Genomic DNA, 27987 nt, shown 5'->3' on the forward strand with positions numbered 1-27987 from the left:
ACGCAACCAGTCCAGGTTGCAGAATTCTTGAGTCTGGATACAGAGGAACTTGATAACTGAAATAATACACGAACGAACATATATGCGTTGCTACAACAACAACAAAACTCGTAAAAAATAACTAATAGATATTCGTACTACGGAGTTGCAAATGTTTTGGGCAGGCTAAAACATGTGTTTTTCCTATATTTCACACATAAGTGTTAATAACTGAATAATCATTTTTAAATCTTGGAACTACAGTGCTATTCGGTTTATTGCCCAAACTGCCTTTTTTGATCTAATTTCTAAAACGTACATATGTATGTCTTCTGCATTCGTTTTTGATATTCTCTTCAAGGTTTTGTTTGAACTTTTTTGTTGTGGATTCTAAATTCTTTAATAAATACACGCTGCATCTTCATTCATTATAATAGTGCAATTTTTATTTAATTTTAAGGTTTGTTTATTTTTTATTATAATTTTTGGTTTTTTGTTTTCTCTTCTTTTTGCATTTTAATATTCTCTGCATAATACATTTTTAACTAAATAATTTATAATAATATTATTTATTTTTCATTGTTAGTGGCGTCGTTGTGGTTTATTACAGGACGCATTATCAGTTTTTGTTCAGGACGCATTAAAAAAATAAATAATATTATTATAAATTATTTAGTTAAAAATAATAATAAATAATAATTATAACTAAAAATAATATACAAACATTATACAGTAGTAGTTAAGAACAAGATGAACGAAAAATATAATTTAATATGTACAATGTTATAACCAAAATAATTAAATTATTTTGTGCTTAATAATATTCGTAATCTACGTATCTATGCATTTATCTGTGTGTGTGTGTCGAACTTAAACTATAGACAATTTAATAAATAATTTATAACTATAAAAAATATTACATCTTCGAAAGTTAGTGTAAATTTCTTAAAGTAAGTTCTTAAAGTCTTTCAAAATTAGTGCGTGTTTTTAGAAGTTTTTTTTCTTTCATTTGTTTTGCTTTGTTTGTTTCTTGTTTTCGCTTTTTTGTTCTAAGAATTTACATTGTTGCCTTAACAAACACTATGAATCGTACAGATTTTCATTAGAAACCCATATCAAGTGCTGTGTACAAAGCTCTAATATCACTATGCGATGATATCCGCCAAAATGGAAAATTCATAGCTTTGGCGGCTGATTCCTCTTCGGCACCATCGCCCACAACAACGTAGGTACTTTTGCGTCCAAAACGCGTCACAATACGCTCATAACAAGTTTCCTGACCTGTAATGGAACATAAAAAGAAAAACATAAGTAATATTCCAAAAAAGAGTGTTGAATAGAAAAACTTACCTATTTTATGGGCGCTGTAAATATTTTCAATATTGAAAATGCCCCCCAGGCCAAAAAGTAGGACTTTGGCCAAAGCGGGTGCCAATTGTGTTGAGGTTACCAATACATTTACACAATTTTCTCGCTGAGCTATCATATTTAAGCATTTGGTAGCCAAAGATGCCCAGTTGTCGGTGGCCATTTCAATGTCCTGGCGAATTTGTAGCCAAGCATCTCTTTTGGCAGGACCCAATAAACCGCCAACACTGAAAGGAGAAGAAAAAATATTAATTTCACTGTCAAAATTTATTCTCTCACATTGTGTACTTACTTTCCCCTATACACGCAGAGAAAAAAATATGTTTGATCCAACAATATTCCAAGAGCAAAATATGTATTGTTAACATATTGTTGGATTCCTCATGTAGTATTGTAAATCCAAAAATAGTTTGTGTCAACTGAACAATATTTCTCTCTTTTCTTCGAAAATTTGTTTCTCTTCTCTCGCTATTCGATGCCGTGTTGAAAAAACAATTTTGGTGAGTAGTGGTGTGTTTGTATGACATGCTGCCTTTACCTTTGTTTTTGTGTGTATGTACTTGTGAGACTCTTGTTTTTATTTGTTTCTGTTTTGTGTCATTCTTCTTTCCTTTTCATGTTTGTTATGGTGTTTAATTATTCCTTATGTTGTGGTGGGTTCTTGTGGCTTTTTGTTTGTCTTTGTTGTCAGCCAATGCAGCAAACCATGTATTGTGTTCATCAATGATTGCAATATTATTCGCGACATTTATATCCAAGTTATGCGAAAAGTGTATATGAGAAGTATATGCACTCAAATCAAAAATTTCTGGGCTGGTTTTCTGGGCTGACAATACTTTTTGTAAACAAAATTAGATTATGATAGTTCCTACAATCGGTATTGTTAACGATTTTAACAATATTGCGGAAATTCGAAAGTTGTTTTTGTTTTCTATGTTTGGAACAAAAGATGGTATTTTTGGATTTGGATTACAATGTTTGAACAAAACAAATACATTTTTGGAACCAAAACATATATTTTTGTTCCAACAAAAGCGAAAAATATTTTTTCTCTGCGTGTAGGTATTGTAGATTTCCTTTATCTTCCTATATCTGAAAGCTAATTTACGCATCCAGTCTACACCACCTCTTACACCTGTGGGCAAACATAAGTTTGGCGGAGCTCCAGGTGGGGCTCCAGTATGAAAACCATCTGTGGCAAAGTTATATGTACTCAAATCTTGGTCATTATCATCCGATGAGACATCGTCGATATGAACCCGATCACATTCCTCGATTTCATTGAAAAAGAAATGGGTGTCGGCCAAATTGAAAACCATATCCTCCATTCGAAATGCTATCGTCATAAGGGCGCTATGATCTTTGGTATAACGGCTGGCAAAGGAACCCGATAGCAATGTGTGGAAAATGATAATGGTCTAGTCTATGTCCCAAATAAACACTCTTTCTGGGGGCTTAACGGCCTCACTGTTGGGTGTGTTGGAGGTACAGCTACGTGTTGGACTAGGTTGTTGAACTGCCCGTTTTACCCGTGGGTGTGGTTTTTGGCAATGAAGTCGCTGCATTACTTTGAGCAGTATTGCCCGTTGAAGCCATGTTGTTGCTAGGGGAGACCGGTAGAGGAGAATGCGGCGAGTGAGTGTTGTGCAAAACTGGAGTAGTAGAATGAGTGTCGGTGGGACTTTCCGAAAAATTTGAGGCTGCCACATGGAACTGCCCTTGGCTAGGGGATTGGATGTGGGTTGTTTTTGTACACTACAAGCCATGGTAATGGTTTTGGCAAATTGTGAGGCACGAGCTGCATACATTTAGGCTTTATATTAACGATGGTGTTGGGATTTGTTAAGGTCTGGCGCTCTTTATCTCTTAAGCCTTTTTAGGTTTTAAGCTAAGCTTCTTCCGTATTCATTGATATACGGTATTGTCCCTTTCCTCTGTGCTTCAATTGAGAAATAGACTGAAAAGAAACGAACAAAAAATACAATAAATAATAAAACGGCTTAATTTTCTTTTAATTGTTGTGCATTTGAAGTGCAATAATATTTTTCCATCTTCGGCTTAATTACGCAGAAAGATGTGTGATGTCAGCTAAATCGATTAAAAATGCCATCCCACCAAACATTAAGTCAGAAATAATTCTATAATAAAGTTCATATGTGTTTTTCAATTTAGTAAAATTATGGTTTGGTATACCGGAAGCAATACCATCCCATGTAGGTTAGAAGGCAAATAAACAATTATTAATACTATAATATGTAAAATCCTCCATGCTTTATTTTATGTTCTTTTATTTTGACATCCCTCATTTGGGACCCACAAAAACATTTTCCTCTTTTATATTGTTGTTGCTTTGAATTGTTGTACATTTTAGCCTGAAAATACAAAAAATGCTCAATCATTGTTTCCTAGACATAAGAATAATCCTATAAAAGAACAGATGAGTATATTTTTTATCCATGTGTAACCATATCATATCACCATAAAAAGGTCATTGTTTTCCTTTAAAAAATTAATGACTACAGGAATAAGAGGACTGTGTAGTACATATACCTAAAGCATGTGTATTTTATGACATGGCTCATAATTTCTTAAGAGACCAGATAGCACAAAGCTTCAGGTGTGATATATTATTTATGTTTCGTACATTTTAGAACGGACATTAAATGAAAGTGCTTCCCAAAACCTCATGGGCCATGACTCATGGCAACACACACATACAATTGGACGGCTAGGTTATTAACTTGATGAACCTTAAACAATTGTAATTTGAACTAATTTTGTGCAATGAAATGCAATAATTTTAATTATATTGAATGAAGATGTAACACATAAATATTTAAATAATTTCTATTAGATACTAAACCTGGGTCTCTTGCTGGTTTTTAATGTGGTTTGTAACTCATCGAAATAATAGTCGTAGACCTATACTTATATATACCAAAATGATTGCCTCGACGAGCTGAGTTGATCTGGCTACGTGTGTTCGTCTCTCCATCTAAACCTTGTAATCACGCTATAGGTCGCAATTTTGATCGGATCGTCACGAAATGTTGGGGGTTGATGGGGTCGGATCTAGAGTTGGGTAATCTAGTTCCTTGTACTAGTTCCAAAACGTATGAGTAACATCATGAAATATAACGTGTGATGTTAAGTATACGTACTTTGTTCAAAGAAAAAAGTGGGATATTGGAACTGCGAAGTGAACTAAATCGTTCCAAATAGTTCCTTTGGCACAACTCTAGTCGGATCATATTCAGGAGTCGGAATGGGAGAAGAAGACAAGGTTTTATTCTAATGCGAATATCTCCACTTCTATTGAACGTGGAAAACTTCACCTTTACAACGCACTTTGGTTCCAAATTCGAATTCTTTGGCCAAAAGTAATTTTTTTGACATCCTCCTTTTTGCGTTTTTCTTCATAATAAGATAGTAAACATTCCAAAACAACAAGAACAAAGTTTGTGCTAAATTTGCACTTACCGTTAAACAAGTTATCAACACTAGAGTTGGGTAATCTAGTCCCTAGTTCCTTGTACTAGTTCCAAAACGTATGAGTAACATCATGAAATATAACGAGTGATAGTAAGTATACGCAGTTTGTTCAAAGAAAAAATGTGGGCCATTGGAACTGCGAAGTGAACTAGATAGTTCATATAGTTCCTTTGGCACAACTCTAATCAACACATTTCCGGAAAAACCTTAAATTATTAATTCCCTTCGCCGGGATGAAATCATGATATTGGTAGCGATCAGTAAAATTTTGCAACACTGTCAGTTCGTTTTGAAAAACATTACTCTCTGTAATAGAGGGTAATAAATGAAGTTGAGCCAATGGGGGAATACTCCACTCAAACAATCGAAAATGAGATTGAACTTTAACAATAAACAAAACAAACAAAAAACAGCCGAGGCACGGGCGAATGAATGGAGCTTTGTTAAAAACAAAAAACAAAATTCCAATAACAACCTCACAGGCAACTGTGTTGGTGTTCTTTTCAACTCACAGAATTCGAAGAATTCTTAGTTGATACATGCTGACATGTTGCAAAATATTTTGATTTTGGTGTTTCTTTGGAAAAGCCGAAAAGTGAGTGTGATTCTCATTCATATGAGAATACTAGACACTTAAAGAGTTCGGGTTTTCGCTAAAAAGGCATCATTTCAAAAACTGAGAAGCCAATTGATAATTCCCTTCGCCGGGATGAAATCATGATATTGGTAGCGATCAGTAAAATTTTGCAACACTGTCAGTTCGTTTTGAAAAACATTACTCTCTGTAATAGAGGGTAATAAATGAAGTTGAGCCAATGGGGGAATACTCCAATCCAAACAATCGAAAATAATTTTTCTTTAATTTCAAAACTTATTTTGGACCGACATAACTTTGAGTGAGAGTGAGCCGTGGTTAAAAAGTTGCGATTAATGAAGCATAATATTTTCTCAAGGTACATAAGTGTATAAAACTAAGAACTATTTGATATTTGGGTGGTAGAATTATGAATAGATTTTCCTGATAATTTGCAATTTGTACTTTGAGTGACCAGATTTGGATATAACCCCCATACAAGAGTAACCCAAATTAAAGGTATTTCGAAGGTTTTTGACACATTTTTAAACCGATTCAGCTGAAACTTTACATTTTGACCTTTTAGGTGGTAGGTACAAAGCCAAAATATCAACATAGCTCAAAATTTCAGTTTAGACCATATTCTTTTTCGGTTTTTTGAAATGTTGGCTGAAAATAATTCTGAATCAATATTTTGTGGCAATTATTATGAATAATAATAAATGTCAATAGAAAAATGACATAGAAATAGTTTTGGTCAGGAAAATGGGATTTGAGACCGTAGTGCACCAATGCAAAGTAGGTTGGCGTATGTGGACAAACAACGGAGATATCGCAATATTCGCTAATCCAACCCCAGTTTTCATTTTTGGGATTTCATGTGTAATGTTGAATATCTCACCTCTGGCTGGTGGTCTTCCAAAAGCAAAGCATGCCTATGAAAGTAGAAAATCTCACCCATACAATGATACAAAGTAGGTTGACGTAAATGGTCAATCGAAGGAAGTATCGCAATAGTCGGTAATACATTTTTTTCGTTCATTCATTCCATGCTATAGTCCGCAATTTCGATCGGATCGCTATTGATTTTGCTGATGGTCAGATAATATTCAGTGGTCGGAATTGGCAAAATACGAATGTAGAGAAAAATTGGAAGTTTTGTTCTTATACAAGTATATCCGCTTCTAGTATGGGTAAAAACAATGGAAAAAGAATAGTTCACATTTACAGAGATGCAAAGTAGGTTGGCGTAGGTGGTCAAACAATGGCTACATGTCGAAATTTTGATGGGATCGTAACGAAATTCTGTGGACTGTTTGGGGATCCAGAGAAAAATAAGGCTATTGATTTTGGTGATGGGTAATATTCAGTCAGAATTGGCAACAAACTTACCATATGTGGAGTAAACCTCAACGCTTTATTCTTATGCTAATATCTTCTCTTCTAATAGGGGTACATATTCCAAAAGCAAGGCCCGTCGATGGAAATAAAAAAGATCACCTTACAATTGTGCAAAATAGGATGACGTACATCCAGCGATGACGGAAATCGTCAACAAAAATTGGGAAATCGTCATAAAATCGTCAACATGGTCTAAAACTAGTTTTGGTTACCGTTTTATTCGATTTTTTCGCTGATAGTTTTGTCAAAGAGACTGACAACATAGAATACACTGTGCAACATGTTTAAGGCAATCGTGTGCAAACAATTCGAGCTGATGATTTTTTGAAAGTACAGACCCAAACGACAAAAACCCTATTTGGGTTTTGTTCTGTCAGATCCAGCTTGGATTTTATGGCCCCATCTAAACCCGGCTAAAACTACAGTTTTTTTGCATTTATTTGGCCTTTATCGCAGAAACGATTAGGAATTTGGCCTAGCTGTTTGTAGTCTCAATATGTACTTTCAAAAAATGCATACTAGAAGTTGTTTGCATTTTCAGTGTTGCATAGTGATATACAACCACAGGAATAAATCTAACCCAATCTCTCTTAAATATCGCTTTATAACCGCTCTCAGAAGATGATAGTTTTCTCTATGGTTATCGAGTTTGCAGTAATGCAGCAAGTTATAGGTGGGTACTCGTTGTCAGTTTTGAATGACAGCTTATAGTTAAAAATTCGCTTGCTTGACAGTGTGACCGTTTATGTTTGTCGGTACACGTAATTTCAGCAGATGTAAAACGAAGATGAGGAAAAAACTATGAAAATACCTGTATTCCAGATATGTGCCCAAATATAGCCAAACCGTCTGGAAATTGCTATAATGCATTAAAAAAGCTCATAAAATCGAGTTTGGAACATTTTTTTCCTTAAAGTCTATCGTGAAATTTTGGCCAAAATATAGTTATCGCCTTTTATTGCATGCAATCTGGTTTACGTGAAAAATCGTCATTTTGGACCATAAAATCGACAAATCGTCATTTTTCTATTTTGGGCCAAAAAATCGTCAAAATGACGATAAATCGTCAAATTCGGCAACACTGCGTACATCCCACTTTTCCTTTTATTTTTATTTGAATTGTACTGACGATCATTCGATCTTTTGTTGGGTATCTTTCAACAAAGTGACATTCTGAGCTATAAATTGATCCCAATTGCGTTACCAAAACCATCCGATCATCTCACCATCTAGACCTCCTGAGCATGACATTAATACCAAATATTTTGGCTTTGATCAAAATATCAGAGTTATTGCTACATGCCAATTTTAATATATTGAAATACATATTTATTTTAAGGTAGAATTAGACGTGACATAACCATAACGCCATATCAAACAGCTGATTGAACTAAATCTATGGAAATCAACGTATTCGATTAGAAGTAGTATAACATAGTGCCATAGCCATAACCATAAGAAACCAATTGGGTTTTGGTTTTCTATGGTTATGGCGTTATGGCTATGTCACGTCTAATTCTACCTCTAATGACAAATACCTCGGATTCTTTTCTTTTTCTCTTCTGCAAAGCGTTCAATCAGTACCAAGTACATTGTCGACAGTAGTTAAATATAAAATGATTAATTATTTTGGTTTAGTTAGCTTTAAAGGCTTCGACACATAAGAGGCATGGCATTCTTGCTGAAATCAAATCTGATAAAAGACTAAAGACCAAGTTCGTTTTTATAAAAAGTTTTCAGAATCACATTTCAATTATGTCGAACTTGGTCATTAGTCATTTACCAGATAAGCAAGAGTGCCATGCTTCTTATGTGTCGAGGCCTTAAGTCATTTGGTATGAAAGTCAGGATGGTGAAAACTTAAGTATTTACCTAAAAGAAATGTTTACCATTGAAAAGCCTATGCACAGGGGTAGTATTGTAGGGTATCACATAGTCGGCCCAGTCCAGATTTAGGGATACGCAGTGAAATGCAATAATCGGTTTTTCGATTGTTCGGTTTATGTGAAAAATTAAAATTCGATTTTCGGCTTGTCAATTATTTGAATGTGTTCTAAAAGTCGACTTTCGATTATTCATTAGCCGCCGAAAACCGATTATAATCGAATATAATCGACCATTTTCGTTGATGCGATCCTTGATGTATATAAATATGTATAAAAAAGTGTATAAAAAAAGTACCCAATAGTCAACTACGACCAATAGTCGACCACGATTAATAGTCGATTACGAAGAAGCTCCTCCTTTAATCATCAAATTTAACTTTATGTTAACCGGAACACTTTCATCTGTTCGGTAAATCCAAACTATAACAGAAGAAGACTCAAAATAATGGGAGAATGACTAATGGTGGACTACGAATAATAGTTGTCTCGGTCTTTCGAAAGTCGATTGGCACAGTCAATAGTCGATTAAACGAAATCGCTTTTACGTATCCTTATCCCGACTATAGCCTTTGCTAACTTGTAAACTACAGGAGATAGAAGAAAACCGGCTAAAAAATCAGAAAGAGCAGGGTTGAAAACGTTGTAAGGTTATTTTATGACTAAAAGTAAACAGTTGAGTATGGAACACTTAAGCATAAGAGCGACGATAGCCTAACGCCCACTTAAACATATAACTTTTGGATATTTGTATCCGAGTCCACAGATAATGAAACAAATTTTTCACGAACATCCCCGAATGGATAATGTGGGGCTTTTCTCATATGGATTAGTTCAGTAAACCGCTTCTCACTCTTATGTGTATCCGTGTTACAGAGAATCAACATAACAGGTTTCATGATTCGTTGTTGAGATGGTTGAAATACATCAAACCCGTTCGTTAATATTGTTAAGGTTACGAAGTTTTTCGGCAAATCACACACACGAGACCCGAACGGAAACTAAGAGAGCAAATGTTTTGATGATTTTTTTACTTCAGTCTTGTACTGAATATCATGCAAGCAGGTTGATGCCGTTTTTTTTTTTTGGTACACTGAAAAGATTTTGCAGTTGTACAGCAAATATGTGGAGGGAAGAATTTCATAATGATTTTTTGTTTTGTATTAATATTTTTAATGACGCAGGATGCCTCGTCTGCAATGCAACAATAAAAAAATGTATATCCATCTTACCTTAGGCGTCATTATAATACGCTTACAAAATATCATTTAATGACGGGAAATGAGCGAAAAAAATAATAGACGTGTTCGTTTACTCAATAACTTGTACAAATTTGTACAAGTCCAGTAACTTCTTGCAATCGATTAAGCTCTTTTGTATTGTACTGTAGAGTAAACGAACAACATCCAGTAACAATTTGTACAAATTTTGAGTAAACGAACACACATAATATGACAGTTTAAAGATAATTTAACAAATAATAATAGGAGTCTTAATATTATAAAAGACAAAGGCAATTATGATAATGCCACAATCAAGGCCTCATATAAGATTGCTTTGGAAATGGCCAAGAAATGTAGACCTTTTGAAGATGGTGGGTTTTTAAAGAAGTTTTTATGTCAGTATTAACTTTTTTGGAGATACTGGTAGAAAAATGGAAGACATTTTCAAAGACGTGCCTTTATCTCGGTCCACAATAGTCCGCCGCACCGAGTCAATAGGAAAATTCAAAGAAAAAATGTTTTTTATGCTTAGAAAGTCTTAAAAATTATCTTTATATACAAATTGTTTTTTCTCACAAAAAAATTACAGAAGAAAAATACTCTTCAAATTATGAAGTTATTTATATTATTCTTAATTTAAGTCATACAAAGCGAACACGCCAACAATATATTTTTCATTTCACACTCAATATGAAAATCATCACCCTGTTCTGTCAGTGTAATTTTACACACACACATAACCAATTTAAACGCTCGCTCTTCTTGGTCGGCTATGAAATACATTTGAATAAAAGTGTTAATATCAACATTCTATTTATCTTGTAAAAAGGTTTAACAAAGAATAAAATACAATAATAAATATATCTCAAAATCAGGAATGTTGGAAAAGCTTTGTGTCATACTATGTTTTAATACAATGCTTAGTATTTCTATGAGATCGATTTTTACACACTACAGTAGCGGATGTTATCTTTATATTTAATTGGTCCCTTTTCAACATTGGCTTGCTAAGCAACATTATTAATGCATTTTTCCTCTATAACGCATTGGATTCATTTCCAGCATTTAATGATGCTAATTTAAAGATTATTTCGGCATTACCATTAAAGACCACCTAATGTAAATCTTATTTTAGTATTTTCTATGCCCTGCAAGCTTGCCACAGTTTGTCACGTTAATAATTTATGAAAATCGCCCTGCCGAATAACAGTCTCATTGTCTATTCTAATTCGAAGGTGGTCTCAGTTGGCCATACAAATTGGTAAAGCTGCAAATAAATAACTACGGCTAATGTAGTACGAAGGCAAAACTGCTCTGTCAGCACTTAACAGAGTCTAAATGAAGAAGAAAAAAAGTATTCCTATTCAAATGGAAGGAGGAAGTGTAATGCTGTTGTAGCGCTTATGTAAAAAAAAAACAAATATTCTGACATTTTATTGTTGGGATTATTTCAGCTGTTGCGAAACAAAGTTACAGAGGCCAGTCAAACTGCCATGAAATTGTTGTAAACTTTGACACGTTACTTACAAGTGTGTCACAACCTATTTCATTTGATTTTCATTATTAGTGAGGATAATTAACCAGCAGCCTTATTTTCTAGAAAACTTAGTTAAATGTTTTGTTTTTGTCAAACAGTATTGGATATTGTGTATTGTTTGAACAGAATTTTGAAATGTTGGTATAGAGATATTGACCATTGAATGTTTCTGGTATTATTTTAAAAGCAGTGTTGGGCAATAATTATACTATTGCACATAATCTCCTATGTATTCAATAAGATCGATTTTACATGTGAAAGCCATGGCACAATTGCCAAGGTATTCTTCAGCCCTACTGGTCGAACATGAACTGTCGGAACAAGTTGTCCTAAGTAAAATTCATTGCAAAAACGTTTGATAAATTAGAACTTTATTGCTTAATGAAAATAGCAAATTAGACAATTGATACTAACTAATTATTAATTGATACTAACTAAATAAATAATTAGACAATGGTGTCGATTTTACTGGGATATCTGTGGCAATTTTGTTTTTTTTTCACAATAGTCTGGCTTAATCCCATTGTTGTTGTTTTAATATTTTAAAACCACAAATTTATTTGTGAAGAAAATTTGGTCCCTTGTTCTTGTTTGTAGATATTACCCACCAAAGTTATTTTTCAATAATTTCTGCAATAAAAAACTTTTTCTACCTAAACATCAATCGTCAACTCGAAATATAAGAGTTATCAAAGAAAAAATCTCAACGAAATGTTTCTCCTAGGTAACCTCAAATAACCCCAACGAAAGTGTTTGCAAAACAAGCAAACTTTCTCCACTGTTAAGTGTCGTTGAATTGCAACGAAGACAGCATAACAAAATTTTTGTTGGTCTGATTTTTTCTTTGACCATTCTGGACATCAATATGCCAAAGCTAATTTTATTTTTTCGCAGATGCATCTGCCTTGTTTATTGTACCATGGACTCAGCTGTTAGCTGACATAGGGAATTTTAAATAAAAAACATCGAATGAAAATATCTAGGATATCATTGTTCAGATTTTCTTCTTCTTTCAAGGTTTGGATATATCAATGAAGATATCGTTGTTCGGATCCAGAGCCTCTGCTATTATCAACAGCAATATGACATCACTAATCTAGGAGAAGCGATTAAAATAGATTTAGAGTCTCTAAAAGTACATAAGAACTATAGTTTCGATACTTGTGTAATATAGTTGGTATCTCAGGAAAATCTAAAGTCATTTTAACCAGCCGTGGGTTTAAAACTCTGACAAGGAAATAATATAAAATTTCACTTCTTTGAATTTTAAAACCTAGTGAGATTAATTCACACAAAATTAGTTATTATGTACGTACATTGTACGTAGGCCCTTTTACCCTGCTGTGAATAAAAAAGAAATCACCCGTTCATAGCGTTCCTTGATAGCAAAAAAAAAAAAAAAAAATACAATGAAAATTACACAGAAAACCTTAATTTACTGCAAATGTAAACACATCTAAATGCGAGCACGTATATCTATCAACATATGTACGTATGTATCACATACAAGCAAGAGTAATGCAAACATTTGATACAAAACCCAAAGGCTATTAAAACGACGTAAAAATAAAAAAATGTGGGCAAGCTTCCACATTGTCATTATGAGGCTGGGCTCGTATTCAAGGACCATGGATATATGCATGTATTTGTATGTATCAGAAGCAACGGTTTATTATTGTTGTATGTATGTATATACTGCCATTTTTGTTCTCTATGTGCGTTCATTGTAATTATTTTCACACTCGAATAGATCACATAGTAAGTGGGAGAGAAAAATATGCTGAAACCTCTAGATTCTCCACACACATACATACATATAAATTTATGTATAAAAAGAATAAAGTCAAAAAAATAGTGCACACACAGTTAAAGTCAAAAATACCAAGCAAATATTAATGTAAAGAACAAATAAAGGAATTTTTAATTAGAACATTGGTGGCGTTTATTTAATTGGGATAGCTGTTACAATTTTGATTTTTCAAAATAGTCTGGCTTAATCCCTTTTGTTGTTTTAATATTTAAAACAACAAGTTTATTAGTGGAGAAGGTTTGGCATTGTTCGCCAAGGGGTAAGGCAAGGAAGACTAGTTTCGATCCACGCCACTGGATCTCATCAGTTCCCTTTGTTTCTTGTTTGTGGATATTCTCCACCGAAGTTATTTTTCAATAACTTCTTCAACAAGGAACTTTTTATACCCAAACATCAATCGTCAGCTCGGAGTATAAACGTAAACAAAGAAAACCCTTCAATGAGAAGTTTTTCTTTGGTAACCTAACACAACTCTGACGAAAGTGTTTACGAAACAAAGCAAACCTTCTTCCACTCGTATGTGTCGTTGATTTTTCAACAAATGCACATACCCAAATGCACATACCCAAACGCCACCAATGTTCTATTTGAGAAACACTGGCACGGTTTTGTGTGTTGTTGGTATATAAGCTACCAAACAGCATTTGGGTATGTGCATTTGTTGAAAAATCAACGACACATACGAGTGGAAGAAGGTTTGCTTTGTTTCGTAAACACTTTCGTCAGAGTTGTGTTAGGTTACCAAAGAAAAACTTCTCATTGAAGGGTTTTCTTTGTTTACGTTTATACTTCGAGCTGACGATTGATGTTTGGGTATAAAAAGTTCCTTGTTGAAGAAGTTATTGAAAAATAACTTCGGTGGAGAATATCCACAAACAAGAAACAAAGGGAACTTATGAGATCCAGTGGCGTGGATCGAAACTAGTCTTCCTTGCCTTACCCCTTGGCGAACAATGCCAAACCTTCTCCACTAATAAACTTGTTGTTTTAAATATTAAAACAACAAAAGGGATTAAGCCAGACTATTTTGAAAAATCGGAATTTTTAATTAATATTTGCTTTTGTTTCTGGCAAAATAATGATAGAACATAAATCCTAAAATAACATTTGCACACAAAAACGCATTCACACATATACGAACGTACGTAGTCAGATACCATAATTCATAACTACTGGCAGACACACACATTAACACACAGCTGTTAAATTGTGTAAATCCTTTGACCAATAAAATGTAGAGGAATGGTGATTTCTTATACATCATTATTTATTGTTGATGTCATTTTAGACTATCCTTTTCCTTCAGGGTGGAACAGAATTTTTAAAGAGTAGAGTACTTTGTACAGCATATTTCGTACTTCAGTGTACTTTACCATTAACACATGCCGATATTTTCTTTCACACCTTCTCGAATTTGGAGTAAGAAGTAACATTTTTACAAGTAGATACTTAGAGGTTCACCATACATTTTTTTTAAAATTCACATCTTTATTTTATAACGTAATCCTTATATAGTTATGTTTTTACAAAGTACTAAAAATTGTACAATTTCATTGCATTTACCATCACTGCTTTAACTCTAATAACTTTCAATGAGCAAATATTCCAGTGGTTTATTTGTGTTAGGAGCTAGGGTTATTGCCGCCAATAGGTAGGTGTTCGTAAACATTGTGGCATAAAAGTAAACAAATATAACTGCAGGTGTAACATTATCAAAAGAAAAGGATATGGATGATAGGCACAAAACAAAGAATCAATGGAAAATGTCAATGACTCCAGTAGCTAAGCTTTTATATAAAATATATTCGGGAGAACCATCAATTTAATTTTTTTTTTTTTGAAATCTAGTGTACTTATCCTATAAACGAGTCGTCCCGTTATATATATTTTAATCGTTGACGGCTACTTCAAAAAGATGCCCTATGAAACAAAAATTTTACAAGCCAGGAAACCATAGAAAACCAGTTTAAACGTATGAAATGAAGATGAATTGGCTACAACTTCAGAAAAAATGTTCATAGCATAACAAGGATGGCGCTTGAATCCCTAATAAAATCGAAGTCGACCAAGAAGCATCTGCCGATGAACAATTATCCATGAACTAAGATAAAACAACCTTACATGAGAGGAGGAATATAGGAACAAATATTTGAAAATGGCTACTTGTAAATTAATCCTTCAAATTGTATGATGCTAACGTAATTATAACAGTAAGAGTTACGAGCAGGGAAAAGATCTGATTGTTATTGGATAAGGAAAAATAAATATATCCTCCTTTCCATGGTATAACAAATAAATAGTTAACTCTGTACTCCACTACATAGTTTCCATTTTTACGACACTCACATAACACATAACTGTAGTCTGAGGGGCTTTTCCAATTTTGACATAATCTACTTTTATTTTATTATGTACTTTGTTTTTTTGTATCAATTTTGAATTTAAATAAAAAATGTAGCTTTAAATTTTATTACGCACGGCATATAAATCTGAAATTGTGTTACAAATAAAACAAGGGCAAAAACAAACAAATGTAAACAGATTTTACTTTGCATACTTTAAGGCATGAACAATATTAGCATGGCCTTTTATAACCTCTACCATAACACACACCACCAGTTGCTAATTTTCACACGAATATTTAAACAACGTAGGGGGGAGCTGTGTAGACGAACATCAACAAAAATACTGATGTGGTGCTTCATACGTCACCATGGACTTCATATAAGAATCATGCAATAAATATTATTCATACGCCACCATTACATCTCAGTTCTTCTTATGGGCTCTCCATTTTCTACCTACCTTTTGGTTGTTTTTATTAAATTTTCCCGAACAAACAAAGAAAAACGAAACATACGTTATATCGCCACAATAATGTATCAGAAAAAAAACCATCCATCCAAAAATGTATTCCGAACTTAAATATTCATCAGCAAATATGCGTTTGGCATAAATAAGTAAAATTCGGCTTATAAAAATGCAAACAATCGAAAGAGCACGCACAACGTAACTCATATAAATAACCTCATTTTGCGTGGTCTGCTATAGCTGTATCTGTGAATTCCTGACTGGGTACCAGTTTTAAGGAGAGAAGGAGAGAATCTTATTTGTCCCTTTTCATATTTCTACATATTGTCACTTGTTGGGTATTTGCTTACCATAGTAAGTTGTACATACATATATATAAATACACAACTATCATAACTGGTTCCCCAGTTCAAGAGTACATACTAAAGGCTATGTACGATGGCATTATACCTCTGGTACCAATTGTATAGGTAAAAGTGAAATTGATTTTCAATCTTATCGGCCTTGTGCGTAACATATGTATGTAACAAATTAAATGATATCAAAAATGTCTGTCATTAATATTACGCCGGGTCTAAAATGGCTGTATAGTTGTAAGCCATCAGTTTCTGGTGTTTTTTCAATCGATTTTTGCAATTCTGAGCTGTATTGGAATTGCATAATTATTAATTACAAAAATCGGTAAAATAAAAAACTATAATAATGAATAAAAAATCGAAAACTCCTATTGTATCTGTAGATCTCGGAGATCACTCCTCTTATTTTTTACAGCAGCATTAGGTGACAGATAGCTGCCATGACATAAATCATGAGTTTGGTTGCGGATTCGTAGTTAGTCGGAGACTAAAACATCTGGTATCCAGCTTCACCCCAGTGAATGAAAGACTTGCTGCAATTCGAATAAAAGCTAAATTCTTCAACATCAGCTTTATTTGCACTCATGCTCCCACTGAAGAAAAGGACGGACAGACCAAAGATATATTTTACGAGCGCTTAGAAGAAACATATGACCGTTGCCCTGCCCATGAAATTAAAATCATTCTAGGCGATTTTAATGCCAAAATTGGAAAGGAGAATATCTTTGGCCCAACAGTCGGGAAATTCAGTCTCCACAGTGAAACATCTGGCAATGGTATGAGGCTGATAGACTTTGCAGCAGCAAAAAACATGGTAGTTAGCAGTACCAGATTTAATCATCTCGATATTCATATGGGCACCTGGCTGTCTCCAGATCAAAGAACAAGTAATCAAATTGATCATGTTGTGATAGATGGAAGACATTCATCCAGCGTGTTCGATGTACGATCGTTCCGAGGCGCAAACATTGATTCGGACCACTACCTTATTGCAGCAAAGGTACGTACCCGTTGCAAATAAAGCACGAACAGACACAACGCGGAAGTTGGACATCGATAGGCTGCAAACAAAACAGATAGCCACAGCATATTCCACTCAACTAGCCCAATTGCTTAACGCGAGCACTCCTTGTCCCGATAACATAACAACACAATGGCAAAATATTGCCCACTCCATGCAAACAGCCGCAAAATCCATACTTGGATTCCAGAGACCTCCACAAAGGAATTCATGGTATGACCAGGAGTGTCGTGCTGCTACCGAAGAGAAAAATGCGGCATATACAGCTACTTTACAATCACTAGCAACACGTAGCGCACGAGAGAGATATCGGGAGAAAAGGAGAGAAGAGAACCGTCTTTTCCGCAAGAAAAAGAGAGAATTGGAAAAGCGGGAGTGTGAAAAAATCGAGATGTACAGGAGCCAGAATGAAGTCCGAAAATTCTACCAAAGAGTGAAACATCAAACATCCTCCTGTAGAGACCAGCAAGGTAATCTGGTAACAGATACAGATAGCGTGCTCAGGATATAGAAGGAACATTTCTCCAATCTGCTGTTATCCAATAGTAGCGGAGACGATGATACCACAGATCCAATCCCAGAAGATGGTATAGAATGTATACCGCCCGGCCAAGATGAGGTAAAACCAGCAATCAACCGGCTCAAGAATAATAAGGCAGCAGGAGCCGATGGCTTACCAGCCGAGCTGTTTAAAACCGGAGGCGACGCGCTAATAAGGTGTATGCATCAGCTAGTTAGCACCATCTGGCAGGAAGAACGCGTACCCGACGATTGGAACCTGAGCATCCTATGTCCCGTCCGCAAGAAAGGAGATAAGACTGTATGCTCCAACTATAGGGGCATAAGTCTTCTCCCTATTGCCTATAAGATAGTGTCGGGGATATTGTGCGAACGACTAAATCCAATGGTCAACGAAATAATTGGACCATACCAATGTGGCTTTAGACCTGGCAAGTCCACCATTGACCAGATATTTACCCTGCGGAAAATCCTAGGGAAGACCCAAGAGATGCAGATCGACACATATCAACTTTTTGTCGATTATAAAGCAGCATTCGACAGTCCCCTCCGATCAAAGGTATTCCATGCAATGTCTGAATTTGGTATCCCCGCAATGCTCATCCGGCTATGTAAGATGACTTTAACCTCAGTTAAAATTGGAAAGAACCTCTCCGAAGAATTTTGTACCAAAAGAGATTTCAGACAAGAAGATAGCCTTTCGTGTGACCTATTCAACATTTTGCTGGAAAAGGTAATACGAGATGCAAATGTCAAAAGAAATGGCCAATTTACACCAATAGCCACATGTTACTTGTTTATGCTGATGACATAGACATCATGGGACGATCAGTAAAGGAAGTAACTGATACCTTTAGAAAGGTCGAAGCAGAATCTGCGAATCTGCGGTAAACGGCGAAAAGACCAAGTTGATGGTGTCGACGCGCAAAGCGTCCATAGAGCCCGGACCAACTGTGGAAGTTGGTACCTACAATTTTGAGGTAGTTAAAGACTTCGTCTACCTCGGCACTGCCATAAACACAACAAACAACATCAGTTGTGAAATAAGAAGAAGAATTGTATTGGCCAACAGATGCTACTATGGTTTAAGTAAGCAATTTAAAAACAAAGCCACATCTCGTCAAACAAAAATAACACTATACAAAACTCTGATACTACCCGTGCTAATGTATGGCTCCGAAGCATGGGTACTTGCGCAAGCAGATAAGGCAGTGGTTGGTGTGTTTGAGAGGAAAATTTTTCGAAAGATCTACGGGCCGATTTGCGTTGACGGTGAATATCGACGTCGTATGAACCACGAGCTATATAAGCTATACAAAGACATGAATATAGTTAAACGTATCGAGATGCAACGATTGTGTTGGCTAGGCCATATCATGAGAATGAGCGATGATGAACCCGCTAAAACGGCGTATGAATACATGCCACATGGCGGTGCACGCAGAATCGGCAGGCCTAATCTTCGATGGAGCATACAAGTGGATGAAGAAATGAAAAGGCGCGGTATTCCAAAAAGACAAGCGAAAAACAGAGAGGAATGGACATCTTTTCTTAGTTCAAATGTTCTGTAATGGGCCAACTAAGTAAGTATTAGGTGACAGATAGTAACATTACTGCCAGTTCTGTAGTTTTGGATAACGAAGCAATTAGAATATGAAGATGACAATATTTAACTATGTGCAGTCGTACTTCGATTATACGGGAATCGATTATCCGTAAACTTCCATTACCCGGGAAAGAAAAGCACAGCAGTTTTTGTTCATTTCACACCGATTTCCGGTGAAAATCTTTATGATCCGGGAATATAATTCATTCTACCAAATTTCAATGGACAAAAATAACGTACAAATTAATTATTTTAGAAAAGTTTCAATCTTTTAAACTTCGCATTAAATTCATAATTGTTCTTATTTATAAATATTTGCTACAACGCATATTTTTGATTAAAAATATGTTAGAAACAGTGTTACTCCATTATCCCGGAAAACCTATTATCCGTAATGCCTCCGGTCCCTATCATTATGGATAATCGAGGTACGACCGTATTTCGATTCGTTTCTATAGGAACAAAGTTGAACATGATTAACCTTTGTGTACGAATCATTATTCGCTCATTGGATCGATCGAATATTCAACTGAGCGTATAAATGTTGTATGTGTCAACACCGTTATTGAATGTTTTCGTGCCCGCTCGTTAGTTTTTCCGTCATTTCCTATTTGAGTCTGAGATCAGTATTTGTATGTTTCATGTTTTGAAAAAAAAAATGGAATGAAAATTTCAATAAAAAACCACTTTCTCACTCCTGTTGAATTCATTTGTAAGGCGGCAACATTCTTTCTGTTCCTTTTTTACTTCTCGTCGGAGCCTCATTGTCTGGCATTGTCTGACATTCATCGAATTTTCATGTGATTTTATTAGGTTTTGTTTGTGACATCATATTACTTTGTGTGTGTGTGTCTATATTTCGGTCGTATCATCATCAACAGCGTTGATTTCAATGACAGACATGTACATAGTCTTAGTTTGTGTGTTAGTTTTAAGGCGATGGTCTTTGGCCTGTTTGTTGGGTTGGCAGGTGTGTGGGTTATTTTTATGCCATGCATATTTATCTGTTTTTTTATAACACCAGCGTATCTGTGAAAAGGAAATGAGTAGTCGTCGATAACGAAGCAAATTTGTGCAAACAACAAAGTTTGTGTGTTAAAAATTATGTCCTACCAAAAAAAAAAAAAAAAAAAAAAATCGACAGTGGCGAAGTAATTTAAGTCTTTGCCTGCTGTTGTTGTTGCACAAAGTTTTGTAATCAGATTTTGTTACACAGTACAACAAGTTTTGTTTGCGCTCTGATGTCTTCTTTGTTTAATATACATATTTTGTTTTGTTGGTTTAACATTCAAAATATTGTTTCAGTATTAGAAAAGTAAATACATGTATTTCTTGAAATGGGATGCTTTGTTGACAATTCTAATTAAAAATTATTAGAACAACTTTACAAATTCTGTGAAAGCCATAATCTAATTTAAACAAATAAAATGTCTGAGAAATACCAAATTGGATTAATTATAGGAGCTACACAGATGTGTCCTTTTTCATATGTAAGTTCGTGTATGCAATGATATAAATAAACAAATAATTAAAAAAAAATTAAGTTACAGTGTTACCGTTTTATGCCATTTAATTTTGTCACAATTTCTTCTTCTGCTTATTTGGCTTGAGGTCAGTAAAATTGAAAAGACATGAATTTTTGTTTTTCAATTTTGTTTTTTATTACCAATATTTCGACTATCATCGATAGTCATCATCAGGGATTTGTGTTACTTAAAAAGAACAAAACATTTCGTTACATAAATATATAAAACAATAATATAACAATTTTTACATTGGATTATAAATCTTTCTTGTAGGTAACCGTGAGTTCCATCCTCTCCTCTTGACAAAGAATTTCCAACTAATGCTTTTTGTGTTTTTCAATTATGTTCCTATAAATTTGAGCACAATTTTCCGTATCGGTTTTATAATTTATTCGGTTTTCTGTAGGGACATTTACAATATGTAGCATTTCCAAAAAATATCTTCTTTTGTAATTGTTTTCTTGTGCTAAAATAGCTACATTTTTGAAGTTTGGTGTGTGTCCTTCTTTCGAACAATGAGCTGCGAGGGCAGTTTTTTGCTCCAATGGCTTATTTTTAGCTTTTTGGTCCGATTTGTGGGCGCTGAGTCTGGTCTTAAGTTTTGATTTTGTTGTGCCAACATATGTCTTCTGACATATGTTGGACCCGTCACCATCGCATTTAATCTCATATACAACATTAGATTTGTCTTCATGCGGTATTTTTGATTTTGTTCTGCTAAAAAAGTTGTTGTTAGTGTTGCTGCTTTTAAAGGCCAGTTGGTATTTTTCCTTATTGTAGATATTAGAAGCGGCGAATCTTTCGGAAAATCCTGGAATGTACGTCGATCTTTTGTATGTTTTTTCAACCTTTGTAAAATCAACAGCAACATTCCTCATCAAGTGCAGAGAAACAGGTATAATACCGAACTTTATTTCAAATACAACGAAAAATATAGACAACATATTTAAAGTTAACAACTCAATACCACCAAATGTAAAAAGATCATTAGATACACTTATTTATAATTTTCATACGAAGTTACTCAAACTTTTAATACAACAAAAACACAAACAGAGTAACATCACAAGAGATATTCTCAATAACACAAAATATCGTCTCACTGAGATATTAGAACGAGACGATCTAACATTGTTGCTGGAAAGTGAAAATGCCATCCTCCAATCACAAACCACAAAACAAAAAGCCACACACATAAACAAGCTAAACGCACTCAAACAGCAACAACACTGTCAACTCGATTTGCAGCATAATAAGGAATGGTTCGTAAACAAAACCCACACTGACGTCCCCAACAACATCCAGTGGTTGCTTTCTCTTGGGCCAAAGTTCTCTCTGCCAACAACAAAAACAACGTTCCCTTTGTTTAACGTTATAGCAGAGGGAGAAGATTGTATCCAAACGTTGGAGAACAGAGAACAACAAGAGAATGCAAGAATAAACCTCATTACTCTTATAAATGAACACACGCGAAATATAGCATTGGGAAAAAGAGATCGCTTTATATTAAGTACAGTGGGCCAAACTGCAAAGTTCTTACAACAGAATAAGGACATTTTGATACTTAATGCAGACAAAGGTGGAAAAACAGTAGCCTTGTCAAAAATGGACTACGAAAACAAGATGAATGAAATATTAAATGACATGTGCACGTATAAACGGTTAAGAAAAGATCCGACATTCGGGCTACAAGAAAAGAACAATAAATTAGTCATGAAACTGTTTAATCTAAAAATAATAAACGAGGGGGAGAAAAACAAGTTAATAAGTCGAACTTCATTACCGCCGAAAATATATGGACTTCCCAAAATCCATAAAGATGGAACTCCTTTGCGTCCGATATGTTCATTTGTAAATTCCCCTACCTACGAACTATCAAGGTACTTGGCAAACATCCTAAAGGTTTTAACGGCTGATTCAAAATATAATATCAAAGACGCTGTAGAATTTAAATCGAGAATTAATAGGCAACATATTGAAGACGACGAGATGCTGATATCGTTTGATGTAGTTTCATTGTTCCCAAGTGTCCCTGTTAACTTGGCTATCAACATCATTAAGGAAAATTGGACAATCATCAAAGAACACACCGACATTCCAATGGACTTATTCATTGAAATGCTGACAATGTGCATAAAGGATGCAAGGTATTTTCAATATAAGGACAAGGTATTCGAACAGTTAAAGGGAATGCCAATGGGGTCGCCAATATCGCCAATCATCGCAGACGTCGTAATGGAAAAACTCCTTGACGAAACCATGACAAAACTGACGCTGAAACCGAGGACATTAACAAAATATGTAGACGACATATTTTGTATTATAAAGAAAACCGAAGTTGAAACAACACTTCAAACTTTAAATATGTACAACAAACAGTTGCGTTTCACAATGGAATGTGAAAACGACAACCGATTACCATACCTCGATTCCATTATATATAGGCAAAATAATCTGCTGTTATTGGATTGGTACCAAAAACCTACGGCCTCGGGCAGAATAATTAATTACTACTCTAAACACCCCCGCAGAATAAAAATTAATACGGCCACAAATTTCATCCACAGAGTAATGAACATAAGTGATAGTAAATTTCATACCAAAAACAGAAAGAAAATAAAAACAGCTCTAAAAATGAATGATTTCCCTACAAGATTAATAGATGACTTGATAAGACATGTGGAGAACAAACACACAGATAAAACCACTACAAAGGTTGAAAAAACATACAAAAGATCGACGTACATTCCAGGATTTTCCGAAAGATTCGCCGCTTCTAATATCTACAATAAGGAAAAATACCAACTGGCCTTTAAAAGCAGCAACACTAACAACAACTTTTTTAGCAGAACAAAATCAAAAATACCGCATGAAGACAAATCTAATGTTGTATATGAGATTAAATGCGATGGTGACGGGTCCAACATATGTCAGAAGACATATGTTGGCACAACAAAATCAAAACTTAAGACCAGACTCAGCGCCCACAAATCGGACCAAAAAGCTAAAAATAAGCCATTGGAGCAAAAAACTGCCCTCGCAGCTCATTGTTCGAAAGAAGGACACACACCAAACTTCAAAAATGTAGCTATTTTAGCACAAGAAAACAATTACAAAAGAAGATATTTTTTGGAAATGCTACATATTGTAAATGTCCCTACAGAAAACCGAATAAATTATAAAACCGATACGGAAAATTGTGCTCAAATTTATAGGAACATAATTGAAAAACACAAAAAGCATTAGTTGGAAATTCTTTGTCAAGAGGAGAGGATGGAACTCACGGTTACCTACAAGAAAGATTTATAATCCAATGTAAAAATTGTTATATTATTGTTTTATATATTTATGTAACGAAATGTTTTGTTCTTTTTAAGTAACACAAATCCCTGATGATGACTATCGATGATAGTCGAAATATTGGTAATAAAAAACAAAATTGAAAAACAAAAATTCATGTCTTTTCAATTTTACTGACCTCAAGCCAAATAAGCAGAAGAAGAAACTACAGATCAAAGGTCAACAATAATATACAAAAATTTTGTCACAATTTTTAATTTAAATGCAAGCGTTTTATATGAGAGATCCCTAGACAATTAATTAACTAATTCATTTTAATTAGACTCTTTATTCAAATTATCTAGACCATTTTTGTTGAAGTGCTAAGTAGGCGGAAAATTTTACAGCCCCATCATGAAGAAGAATATACTTATTGAGGCTAAGAGAAAAATTATTTTGTAGTTTTTTAGTGCATTTATAAATAAAAAATAATTTTTTTTATTTATTTCGGTTTTTTTATTTTTAGTAAATATTTTGTTGTTGTAGCAGCATGAAACCTTCGTAGAAGCATGATTTAAGGTCAATCCGGTACGTAAGAACCCATTGACGTGGGATTGAAAAGGGCTTGCGTAACTTAAAACTGTGCTGTATTCGGTATGAAAATTGGATTTGGTGTTGATGATTTTTTTGGTTTAGTTTGGTTCGGTTTTGTTTTCATATGAAAGTATTGTCATCTACATGTGGAAAGTGTGCAAAATTTTAGTTCGATTGGTCAACTGCAACTCTGTTAAAACTGAATTAATAGATTTGAATAATACAGAAGGATAGACAACAAAGCAAGTTAAAAAAAAAAAACAATGTAAAAATAAAACAGGTCAGATACGATACACACGGTGCTCTTGAATCAAATTTAAATGGAAGGTGCTTACACCTGGAAAGTTTTGCGGATTCCGAAACTACAATGTTCATAGATGAGAAAAATAAAAAAACTAAAAAAATCGCCGGAGCGCTTTTTAAATAAATCGCGATTCAAGTAGACATTTTTGGTGGATGGCTGCATGGATTTTTTAATAAATCGCGATCACATTTTTTGGTTTTTTTAGGTTTTCACGATTTTGCTTGAGGACCGTAAGTCCTATTGAAATGGGACTAAAGAAAATGTTTTAGCAGCGAAAATTCTGTACAAGATTGGCTGATTGATATTTTCCTAGGTTTTACCATTTTTGAGATATAGAGGTTCAGATCAAACTTTCAGATTTTTTTCATAGGTCTTCAGGATTTAGCTTGAAAACTTCAAATCCTTTCGAAATGTGACTAAAGAATATGTTGTTGCTGTAAAAATTCTCTACAAGATTGGCTTTAGTAATTTTTTCCTAGGTTGTACCGTTTTTGAGATATAGAAGATTAAGTTGGGAAATTGCAGTCATGACATTGTTTTATAAGGAGGCGATACAGTCAATTGTCCTAATTTGAGCTTCTATATCTCAATAACGGTAAAAACTTCGAAATTATCATAAAAATCAATCTTGTAGAGAATTTTCATAGCTACAACATTTTCTTTAGTCCCATTTCGTAAGGACTTGCGGTTTCCAAGCAAAATCGGGAAAACCTAAAAACCCCTTAAAATGTCAACTTGAATCGCAATTTATTTAAAAAGCGCTCCGCCGATTTTTTTAGTTTTTTGATTTTTCTCATCTATGAACATTGTAGTTTCAGAATCCCTAAAAACTTCCCAGGTGTAAACACCCACCATTTAACTTTGATTCAAGAGCACCGTGTACATAGGATACTTTAAAGTTTAATACTACAGATAGAAGATTTGTGATAGGAACAAAAAAAAAAAAAAAAAAAACAATAATTTTTGTGTACACTCTGCTGGACATTGGTCAGGAAGAAGGCACAATATTCGCATAGATAAAACGCAATTGCCTACAACGTCGTACATAGCTATTAATAATTGATGATTCCATATAACAAAGTTAACAACATTAAACTGTTTTCCATCAACTCAAAGTTTGCGTATAATTTCGTGTTTTATTCGAACAAAACGTGATGTCGTTAAGCAACTGTGTGGCATGTTCGAAGAAAAAGGAAGATATAATAATAATTTTATGGGGGGTCATCCACATTACATGTCTAAAACAGAAGTTGGAATAATAATTTGTTTTTATTTGTTTATGTTTCAACGTGAGAAAATTTGGAGGCAAATTGGAAAAATAATAACTACAACAAATACATGAAGATCGTTAGGTCATCTTGGAGATGATAACCAGGGTAATAATGTGTGTATTTGTAACTTGTATGCTGTTTGTTAACTACCAAGGATGTTTTTGTGATTTCGAACTTTAAAGTAGTCATGGCAAGGACATGAAAAACGACGAATGTAAAACCACTGTATGTAGACATTAACATTGGCAGTTGAGTTGTAGGTATCATGATAATTCGTACATAGATAATGCGTAAAAAACTGTCGGAACTCTGGATATTTCTTAATGGGCGAAATATGTAAAAGGAGCCTTAAACAGCACAATATACATAGCTTTAACTTTTCGAAATGAATCAAATTCTTGTTTAAACATCTTTACGAATAAATAATTTATTTTATATATGTATATTAAAACAACCATTAATTCAAACCAATAATTCACATCTCAAAAAACTGCCAAAAATTAGTCCAAGTGGCGTTGGACGAAACTAGTCTTCTCTGCCATCCCCTAAAGTAATCAATTTTAACTACATCCCACTTTAAAATTGTTGTTTTTTAAATTTTAACATCAAATATGAGATTAACCTTGACTTACCTACAAATAGTAAGTAAAACACACATCTCAGCAAAACTGCCAAAGTAAATCTAAAAATTGAAATCCCTTTACGTAAAATGTGGTTTGTCCTTTAAATTATAAATTGTCGGGATTCTGCCACAGTTCTAATTGATAAACTGTCATTATGTGTGTGGTGTTAACGCAAAGAAATGACAGTTTTGGAACATTTTGACAAAAGTTTGACTTTAAAGGTCTACAAATTAAACATAAAAACTACACAAGCAGAGTTGATTTGATTTGAACGACCCCAAAACAAAGTACATGTCAGATTTTGGAGACATGTTTAAAATTATGTGCAATACTATTCAAAGTCTATTTAGGTACCGAGTCATTCAAATTTCCATAAACATTTATTCATTATTCAGTTTGATTTTGACAAAAAAAATCAAATTTCACATTTTTTAACTATTTAAACCCAAACAAGAAGCCAGCGTATTTTTTCAGCACAGGAATAAAAGAAAAACTTTCAAGGATTCATTAAGTTCTCAGAAAATCTACACTAAACCACCCACCACCATTCTGCCCTGGACAATAAAATTACTAACCCACGAAAACCAATACCGAGCGAACAACAACTACCACCACCACCACAGAAATGGAAGCCATACTATTTGGACATTTCATCAAAACTTCAATGAAAGCCATAGATAGATTTTTCTCTATGGTATTGCTGACATCCAAGGTTAAATCAAGTTTATTAGTTTTAGCCACTGGAAAATCCTTTTTAGTCATTCTTCTTCTCTTCACTTTAACAAAAACAACAACAAATGTCCCTCACTT

General features: G+C 34.2%; 1 long non-coding RNA gene and 1 pseudogene across 1 annotated transcript in view; one reads left to right on the top strand and one right to left on the bottom strand.

Moving 5' to 3' along the window:
• Positions 1 to 27987, top strand: part of LOC141393501 (uncharacterized) — a 590028-nt gene that overhangs the window by 462896 nt on the left and 99145 nt on the right. The window lies entirely within an intron of this gene.
• LOC141394773 (protein phosphatase eya-like) lies at positions 423 to 27939 on the bottom strand (annotated as a pseudogene).

This window comes from Musca autumnalis, unplaced genomic scaffold, assembly GCF_047663935.1.
Source record: "Musca autumnalis isolate F117 unplaced genomic scaffold, ASM4766393v1 scaffold_2, whole genome shotgun sequence".
Classification (NCBI taxonomy): domain Eukaryota; kingdom Metazoa; phylum Arthropoda; class Insecta; order Diptera; family Muscidae; genus Musca; species Musca autumnalis.